At 43.7% G+C, this 9,209-nt stretch overlaps 1 long non-coding RNA gene across 3 annotated transcripts; it reads right to left on the bottom strand.

The window, feature by feature from the left end:
- On the bottom strand, positions 1-8,271 carry LOC125519891. 3 transcript variants are annotated; one of them, XR_007288364.1, is made up of 4 exons: positions 7,989-8,271; positions 6,411-6,472; positions 6,132-6,257; positions 7-54 (listed from the first exon to the last, which is right to left on the bottom strand). It is a non-coding gene; the product is annotated as an uncharacterized LOC125519891 (long non-coding RNA). The 3 variants fall into 3 exon arrangements; XR_007288363.1 differs by lacking the exon at positions 6,132-6,257 and having other exon boundaries at positions 1-54; positions 7,989-8,268; XR_007288362.1 differs by lacking the exon at positions 7-54 and having other exon boundaries at positions 5,997-6,257; positions 7,989-8,268.
- Positions 8,272-9,209: the final 938 nt, after the last annotated feature.

The raw sequence follows: 9,209 nt of genomic DNA, 5'->3' as shown, positions 1-9,209 counted from the left end.
AGACAGCAACTGCACAACTTGCAAGAAAGTCACGATTATGATGACCCATATATTCTGCAAAAGAGTCAAATGGCATATTAGTGTAAAGCAAATGGTTTTCAAAGTTGCCTATTTATTTAGATATCACAACAAAATCACATAAGCACTATCTCAAACAAAACTGAAATATTGCAACCAGGCCACGGACAAAACCTTTTCATTTCAAATGACAAGGGAATTCAGCATCGGAAAGCAAAGCAGTTTTCCTTACAGAATCAATCAGTGGTTTCTAGATAGGATGGTACAATGGTTTTTTTAACTAGCTTGAATGTTTCGTCAAATCAATTTATCCCAAGGAATAACTCTGTTCTACGCATACAGTACAGGCAACTGATGGTAGAAAAAAATCTGGCCTAACTGAAAGTGATCTCCAAACTTTGGTGAACCAACTTGAAATGGGCCTCCACGGTGTCAGAATGAAGGTGGTAGCTCATAGGTTCCTGCAACTTTATTTTCAAGAGTGGGTTTTCTATCCTAGGGGGTAGCTTCCCCCGATGATCCAACGCCTATTCGTACATACGGATCTCCGTGAACCGCCACCACATGGTACCATTATACGTGCTGATTAGTATCATTCATTCACCATTAGCATCGTATGTGGATAGGGACCTTTCTCAAGATACATTGTGCTGCAAATAGTCAATGGTATATTGGCTACAGATGTTTACAGGCATGCCGTATCTTCTAGTACAAACTAAAACAAAACTACAAAAGGCTATGATATCTTAGCTACGACTATGATATCTTAGCTACGGATGCTTATGTTATGAAAGCAACTTGTATATTGGGAGGCCAAAGCCAGCATATATACACATACATGAGGATGCCAAAAGGCTACAAAAGGATGCCAAGAGACTAGAATGGAAAAGGCCAAAAGACATCACTAATATAACTCTAACCCCCCCCCCCCCCCCCCCCCCTCAAACTCATGGTGGATCCACAACACTGAGTTTGGAGAGGTAAAATCTATGTTGTGCTCTAGTTTGGGCCTTCGTGAAAAAGTCTGCTAGCTGTAACTCAGAAGGCACATACTGAAGAGCAATAACATGATCCTCCACAGCAGCGCGCACATAAGAAGCATCAACACCAATATGCTTGGTAAGTTCATGCTTCACGGGATCCCGCGCAATACTGATAGCACATGTACTGTCTGACAAGAGGGTGGTAGATGTAGTAACAGAAACGCCTAATTCCTCGAGTAACCATCGTAACCAAGTCACCACTCCAGTCAGAAGAGCCATAGCTCGTAACTCCGTCTTTGCACTCGAACGGGAAACTGCAGTTTGTTTCCTCGTCTTCTAGGCAATGAGAGAACCACCAAGAAAAACACAGTAAGCAGAAAGTGAACGGCGATCAGTAGGATCACTAGCCCACGTAGCATCTGAATAGGCCTGGAGCTGTAACGAGCTGGAACGGGAAAAAACAGACGATGAGAGATCGTGCCACGATGATATCATAGAACACGTAGAAGGTGACTAGAGTGAACTAAAGTGGGAGCAGCAACAAACTGACTTAAAATATGGACAGGATAGGAGATATCCGGGCTGAGTGACAGCAAGATAGACAAGACTCCCAACAAGATGACGATAATGCGTCGGATCAGACAAGGGCTCGCCATCAGAAGCGTGAAGCCGAACATTGCGCTCATTACTAAGAGCCACACAAGCAAGAAGATCCTGGATATACTTTTCTTGAGAAATAAAAAAGGGATCAGAGGTGGAGGAAACCTCAATCCCAAGAAAGTAATGAAGAGGACCAAGATCAGACATTAGGAACTGCTCACTGGGACGGGCCTTAACAAAGGCAATGTACTCAAAATCGTCGCTAGTGATGATCATGTCATCAACATATAGAAGAAGAAGAGTCCTACCATGAGCAGAAAGGTGGACAAACAATGCTGGATCATGAGCACTGGGGAAAAACCAGCTGCGGTCACCATAGAGGCGAAGCGCTCAAACCAGGCACGGGGGAGCTTGCCTAAGGCCATAGAGAGAGCGACGAAGACGACAAACCATGCCATCAGGAACAGAATACCCAGGTGGTGGCTGCATATAAACCTCCTCACGCAACTCACCATTTAGAAAGGCATTCTTCACATCAAGCTGAGGCACAGACCAATGGCGAATAGAGGCCACGGCGAGAAGTGTGTGGACAGTGGTCATATAGGCCACAGGAGCAGAAGTTTCATCATAATCACGACCATGCTCCTGTTGAAAGCCACGAGCCACAAGACAAGCTTTATAACGATCAGAGCGAGTCTTTATCTTGTACACCCACTTACAAGTGATGGAACAAACAACGGGAGGAAGAGAAACTAGATCCCGCGTGTCGGTGCGCTCAAGGGCAGCAACCTCCTCAGCCATCGCAAACTGCCATTCAAGATGAACAACAACATCTCGATAAGAAGTTGGCTCAAGAATGGTCGAAAGACCATAGCGAGAAGGAGAATATTTGTCAAGGGGTGGACAAGGCCGAGAACAAAGACCATAAATCGGTTGAGAGGAAGACGACACACTAGAAGTAGAGGGGACATCAGTAGACTCATCCACAATACGCGGACGAAGAGTATAATGGAAAGCAAAGGAGGGAAGAGGTGGAACCACTGAAGGTGGTGACGAAGAATGTACCGGTGATGAAGGTGGAGAAGGGGAAGGTGTCGGTGATGAAGGTGGAGAGTCATGCGATGTGGGAGGAGAATAAACTATAGGAGAGGACGGGGTCGGATCTGCAACAGCGGGACGAGGAGTAGGAATACTGGGCACAAAGGGAGGTGTATCCGAAAACATAAGAAAAGAGATGTCATATGTGGAGAAGGCCGAGGAGGATGGACGCGGGTAGAAAGGGCGGGACTTCATCAAAGGTCACATCCCGGGAAATACGAACGACCGATAGGATCCCAACACCGATAGACCTTATGCTCATCACTGTATCCGAGAAAGACACACTCAACAGACTGAGCGGTCAGTTTGGTGCGTTCACGAGGGGCAAGCAAAACATAGCAACACAACCAAACAAACGAAGCGCCGAATAATCAGGAGAACGGCCAGAAAGACGCTCGAGAGGAATACCATCCTGTAGAGCAGCAAATGGCCGAATGTAGATGAGATAGGTGGAAGTGGTAACAGCCTCAGCCTGGAAGAGAGGCGGTGATCATTATGGCACGCATCGTCTCAAGAAGGTGACGATGCTTGCACTTAGCCACACCATTCTGAGTATGAGCACCAGGACAAGAGAACTGAGTAAGGGTACCCTGCTCAGCAAGGAACCCTCGCAGCGCATGGGAGATATACTCACCAGCTGAATCTGCACGAAAAATCCGAATAGGGGTGGACTGTGTATGAACCACGGCAGCAAAAAAAATTGTATATCGCCAAGGCAGCCACTGGTACAGGGCAGGCGCGTGTCTCTTTGCGGGCCTGCTTCTTCGACGACGTCCGCAAGCTGTTCGACGGTTTGCCCACAAGGTACAAATGGACTCCGCCGACAAGTTCTTTTTCCACAAATTTCTTTGCGACTCGGTTGATTCTTCATCCGACAATGAGGAGATGGTGGCTGCTGTGTTGGTCGTCCATGACCACCTTAGTAGTCAGCAGCCGTTGTTCCGGGGCTTGATCCCGGGACACTGGCGTTGAATCGCCACCGAAATAGTGGTCATTTCTTTCTTTGGAAGGACTACTTCAAGACACTCAACCCTCTCTTCAAACATCACCAATTCCGGCAGCGTTTCCACATGGCTAGGCACCTTTTCAACAGTATTCGAGAGGGGGTGGTCGGGTACGATAAGTATTTCGAGTGTAAGGAGGATGCCCTTGGAAAGATTGGATTCTCCTATTATCAAAAATGCACTGCAGCTATTCGGATGCTTGCATACGGAGTTCCGGGTGATCTCATTGATGAGTACATCCATATGAGCAAGTCCACATGCCAAGAGTCCATGTACATGTTCTACAAGGCTGTGATTGCAATGTTTGGCCCTGAGTACTTGAGAGAGCCAAACGTTGCAGATACAGCCCGCTTGTTGGCAATGAATGCCAAATGAATGCCACCAGGGGCTTCCCAAGGATGCTTGGGAGTGGAAGAACTGCCCTTCTGCTTGGCAGGGGCAATATAGGGGCCATGTCAAGGCGGCATGGCCGGATCGCACACTGATCTCAACGTGCTTCAACGCTCTCCGGTGTTTGCAAGGCATGCCGAAGGCAACTGCCCCGCCGATGAATGTTAACATCAACAGCCACAACTACAACAAAGGATACTACCTAGCTAACAGTATCTATCCTCAGTGGACTACTATTGTGAAGACAATCTCCAACCCTGTAGGAGAGAAGAGGAGATCTGCACAAGAGCAAGAGAGTGCTACGAAGGATGTGGAGTGTGCCTTTGGTGTTCTCTAATCTCAGTGGGGCATTGTCCGGTATCCTGCTAGAACTTGGGGAACCAAGAAGTTGTGGGAGGTGATGAGTGCTTGTGTGATGATGCACAATATGATCGTAGAAGATGAGCACCCGGAACGTATCTACAACCAAGGGTTTCAATTTCAGGGTGACAATGTTGTGCCTGAGCATGGAGGAGTGGGAACGTTTGCACAGTTCACCCAATTTCATCATCAAATGCGTAATTGGGAAACTCACATTCAGCTGCAAGATGATTTGGTTGACCATATGTGGGTTCACGCTGGCAACCAATAGATGTATCTTCTTTTTTTAAGTATTTGAGACAATTTAATTTTTATTTGACTTGTAAACTTTGACATATTTATTTGGCTTGTGAACTATGCTATATTTATTTGGCTTGTGAACTATGCTATGTTTGTTTGCTTGTGTAACCATGTGAAATGTTTGTATTCTGTTTGAATTTATGTTTGCAAAACGACGGCAAGCCAGCCGCGCGGGCGAAAATGTGTCCGCGCGTTGGGCGCACTGCCGACCAAATGAAAAACAGGACAGACGACGAGCGGACGGCCGACCCAAACGGACAAAAGGCGGACAAAGTGAACGTCCGTTTGGGTCGGCGCGTTGGAGTTGCTCTAAGAGACTTTATTAAATCTATAGTTTACTATACACCTGCATGACGGCAGATGCTAAACAATGTTGGCACATATCCCCAAGCAATCAATCCTACAGTGGGATTAGAGGGGTAGCTTCCCAGGGTCAGTTCAATATGCCATGGAGGACTAGCAAATCCTAAGTAGAAGGGTCAACCCTGCTGTTGATGCACTTCGATACATGGTATCATATATAAAAATGCTGCTATCTTTATATGTCAATTCCTTACCAAGAAACCTTATTCACAAGGAAAATATGGAAGTCGGAGAGAAAATAAACATCACACTAAAGAAAACATATGACTACGCAACAAGGTATAAAGTTGTGACTGACTCACAAACTTCCAGAAGAATTCACATAATATCAGAAAAATAGTTAATTGACATTTTTCTTAAAGCTACAGATCTGTGGATCAAGAGGTGCCAGTGATATTAATGTGATAGCGCCCTACAATTTCGTGCCAAATATCCGCATTAATCTTTAACTTAGTCCACTACATCAAAAGGATGGAATGCAGAGCAGCACAAGAGGTCCAGAACTAGAAAAACTAACTGCTCCGAATATAAACACAGCCATATGATTAGCTCTATAAAGACAATTTGAACCTTAAAATGATGTACAGAGAAAAGGAAAATGCAAATGGGAAGGCAATATATATGTAAAGTGAGACCCAACTCAAAAAGAGATTTAAACACCCTTTTTCTCAAACTCTTAGTGCTTCAGCTGTTCAGAGGAACTAAATATGCAAGAATACAAGGATGTATGATGAATTGATTATTCCACCATGTTAAGGAAAGTGACACATATCTTATCATATTAGGTGCCATCTTTATAAGGGCTTTTGTAGAATCTTGATTGCCAATATCTCTTCAGAGGTCAAGAGGACCATACACCAATTATAATTGTTCGCTTATAACAAGGAAACCACAAGGCGTCAGGATCTCACCCAAAGTAAAAGGTGTAAGCAATTGGAGTGTTCGACAGGATTAGACACTAGGGTACTGTTCAGACCTAGATTCTTGTATAGGGCAAGGATCTAAGAGTTCTTACAGGTTCCGGAGTTCTTAGTGATCCCTTAGTGTATTCTGGTTGTATGTAAGGAATTTATGGTCAGGTTTCACCACTTCGTTCTTGATTCAGTTTCGCAATATTTGACACAGAACTATGATATCCAACCTACATAGTCTCCAGCAAGATTCTCAGCTTATATAACATTTGGGAATACAGTAGCTAATAATCAGTTGTCCAGAAATTTTTAGTAAACCACAAATATGAACTAGAATAAAGAACAATCTCATCATGTACAATATAACAGTATGTATTTCTTACTTGTAACTTCCTTGCAAGTAATGCAGTTGTCGCCTCATGCTTGGTGCCACCACATGCAATAACTGCGCAAAAATATTACAACGATCAAAATATTTCACAATGATCAAAAGATGCAAAGTAAGTGTATATATAAGGCATCTAGATAACTTAACACCCTGTTTTTGCTGGCCAAGAAATATCTTTTCTCGACACAAATTAGCGAATAAAATAATAAGCATTACACAAATCGACGGCAGCTTCTGACCTTTGTTTGTGGTCCCTCCATACCAAAATATAAAACGTCATATATTTTGGTACAGAGGTAGTATATAAGAAGCTATTGACACAAACTAGGCTCTATTTAGAACAAATAATTCCCACCAGGCAGAACTTGCATCTAGAAAAGCGTGCCACAACAATGTACACAATGTATAAACCAAATGCTCCCTAGGCGCCTCTGCGCTATCCAGGGGCGCCTTAGGGCTCCCTCTGAAGGAGCCACCACCACATCCTCTCATCCCGAAACCATTGCCGTGGCCTACGATCTGCTCCCGACGTCGACGAGAGGCTTCTCCTCTGTCGCCTTGGTCTAGTTCAATGTCTTCCCCTCGTGTCACAACTTGTTAAGAGGAAATCCTGGTGGTTTTGGTTGAGGCATGTGGGTGGCACAGCTCACGGAACACAATCTGGTATTAATCAATTGGATACGATGTTGTGTTTTTGCCTTTTTGGTGCTTCAAATACCGATCCATGATTTTTCCAGGTTGAAACCCATGATCAGACCCTTCACTGGTCGGATCCAACAAGGACGGACACACGCCATCTCTTTTGCTCAAGGCATCTTCTTCAAGGTTGACAGTCTGGTCTTCACTGGTTGGACTCGAGAAGAATGGTATGTGCACTCAGGTTGACGTGTTTAGCTTCCACTTTAGGTGTGTCCTCTAGATGTGGCGTCACTTCCTCATTCGTGCAGCCTAAGGTATGACAACGAGTTCATCCAACATGGCAGAACAGGGTGTGCCTACACACGAGATTAGTTTTTGCCTTGTACCTTTGAGAATGAAAATCCTTCATTGGCTGGATCAGGCAACATCGTCGCATAACATGTGTCATTTCATTGTTGAAGGCATCGCTTTGGAAGATGAAGGTGTTGACTTCCTTCCGGGGTGTTTTTGCTGTTTCTGTTCTGGCCTTACTGGTTTGGTTTGACTAATTATCGTTCTTAGGCCTTTGCTGACACTTTGTTCTCATAGTCATGGTTGCTTCCGCCGATGGTTGCCACATCCAGTACTCCAAATGTAACTCTCTTTTTTTTAGGAAACACATGTAATGAATTATGGTTGCGTGAATCATCTAGTCTAGATGCAAAATAAAAACCATTCCTTTTCCAAAAAATAGCAATATACAGTGTATATATAGTGTTGACGAACTCATATCAACCTATCCATGAAATGTCGGCCGATGTCTCTACTTCCTATCCCACTAAAACACAGATCCATGTCGAACGATTAACGGATGTGCAAACACGAGCGAGATCTGGTAGATACAGGAAATTCCCCACGAAAAAATAAGCGGTAAATTCCAGGATCTTCCACTCACCTCAAACCCTCGGCGCAGGCGGCCAGACGCGCCCGAGACCAAGCATTCCCGGCTGCGGGAGGCGAGGCGGACCTAAAAGGCGGCTGGTGAAGGATCTGCAGACGGCCGCGGATTCCATGGAGGCGGCTGGAACAGCAATACTATAATGGAGAATTGGAGGTTGCGTGCTGCTGGAGCATGGAATTGGTTTTTCGGCGAGGGAAAAGTCGGAGGGAAGGCGGAGGCGAGAGGGGAGAGGGAAAGAGTAGTCGTGGGTACAGAATGGCAGATTTGTTTACTCTCGGTTAATTGGGGATTTGGGGAGGGTTTGTGGCTGCCAAGGCGGCACGTCACGGGGCAGGTCATTTTCAGAAGAAACAGCTGTCGGTAAGAGCAAAGGCAGTTGGATCCATTTTATAAATAAACAAGCAAGGACAGTCTATTTCAACTTGGCTGGTTTATACTTTTTTTAATCTAAAGCAGAAACAACAACTCCCTCCGTTAGTCCGCATAAGTTTGATCAAAGTCAAGCTTTATAAAATTTGACTAATTTTATATTAAAAAATATAAACATTCACAGTATGAAATCAATATTATCAGATGCATCATGAAACGTATTATCATACTATATAGTTTTAATGTTGTAGATGTTCATATTTTTTTATATAAATTTGGTCAAACTTTGTGTAGTTTGACTTTAACCAAATCTTATATGCGGAGTAAAAAAACGAAGGGAGCCGTAGACTATTCGGGACGTCTGCTGTAACATTCCGATTCTCGGAATGTTTAAGAAAAAGTTTTCCAAAAATTAGGATGAAAAAATTTCGTTCGTTTTATTTGTTAATAAAAGCTTAAATTGAGTTTTTATAAAGTTAGTGGATTTAATTTGAACTAACGTCAACTTAAATTAAATTTGTGTTTTGATCTTTTGTTTTAACTGGTTTTTAAATTTGTCTTCGGCATATTTAAATATGCGAGTCTACACTGTCTTGGATATCTCAGTTCTTTTGATATGTATTCGAGCTTCTTTTCCTTTTCTAGATTTCTTAAAACAGAAATCAATTTCTTTCCTTTTCTCAATCTCGGGCCAAATTTCATCGGACCATTAGATACGTTCTACCATTTGAATTGTCCAGCTATCTTACTCATACTTTCCATTCACACATACATTGTTTCTGAGACAAATCCACCAATACATGCATCTGTACATCTCTCTTCTCTTGCCTGGATTCATCCAATTGT

The sequence above is a fragment of the Triticum urartu genome, chromosome 7 (assembly GCF_003073215.2).
Source record: "Triticum urartu cultivar G1812 chromosome 7, Tu2.1, whole genome shotgun sequence".
Lineage (NCBI taxonomy): Eukaryota > Viridiplantae > Streptophyta > Magnoliopsida > Poales > Poaceae > Triticum > Triticum urartu.
Note: the sequence above shows the minus strand (reverse complement) of the source record. Positions and strands in the feature narration are given on the sequence as shown.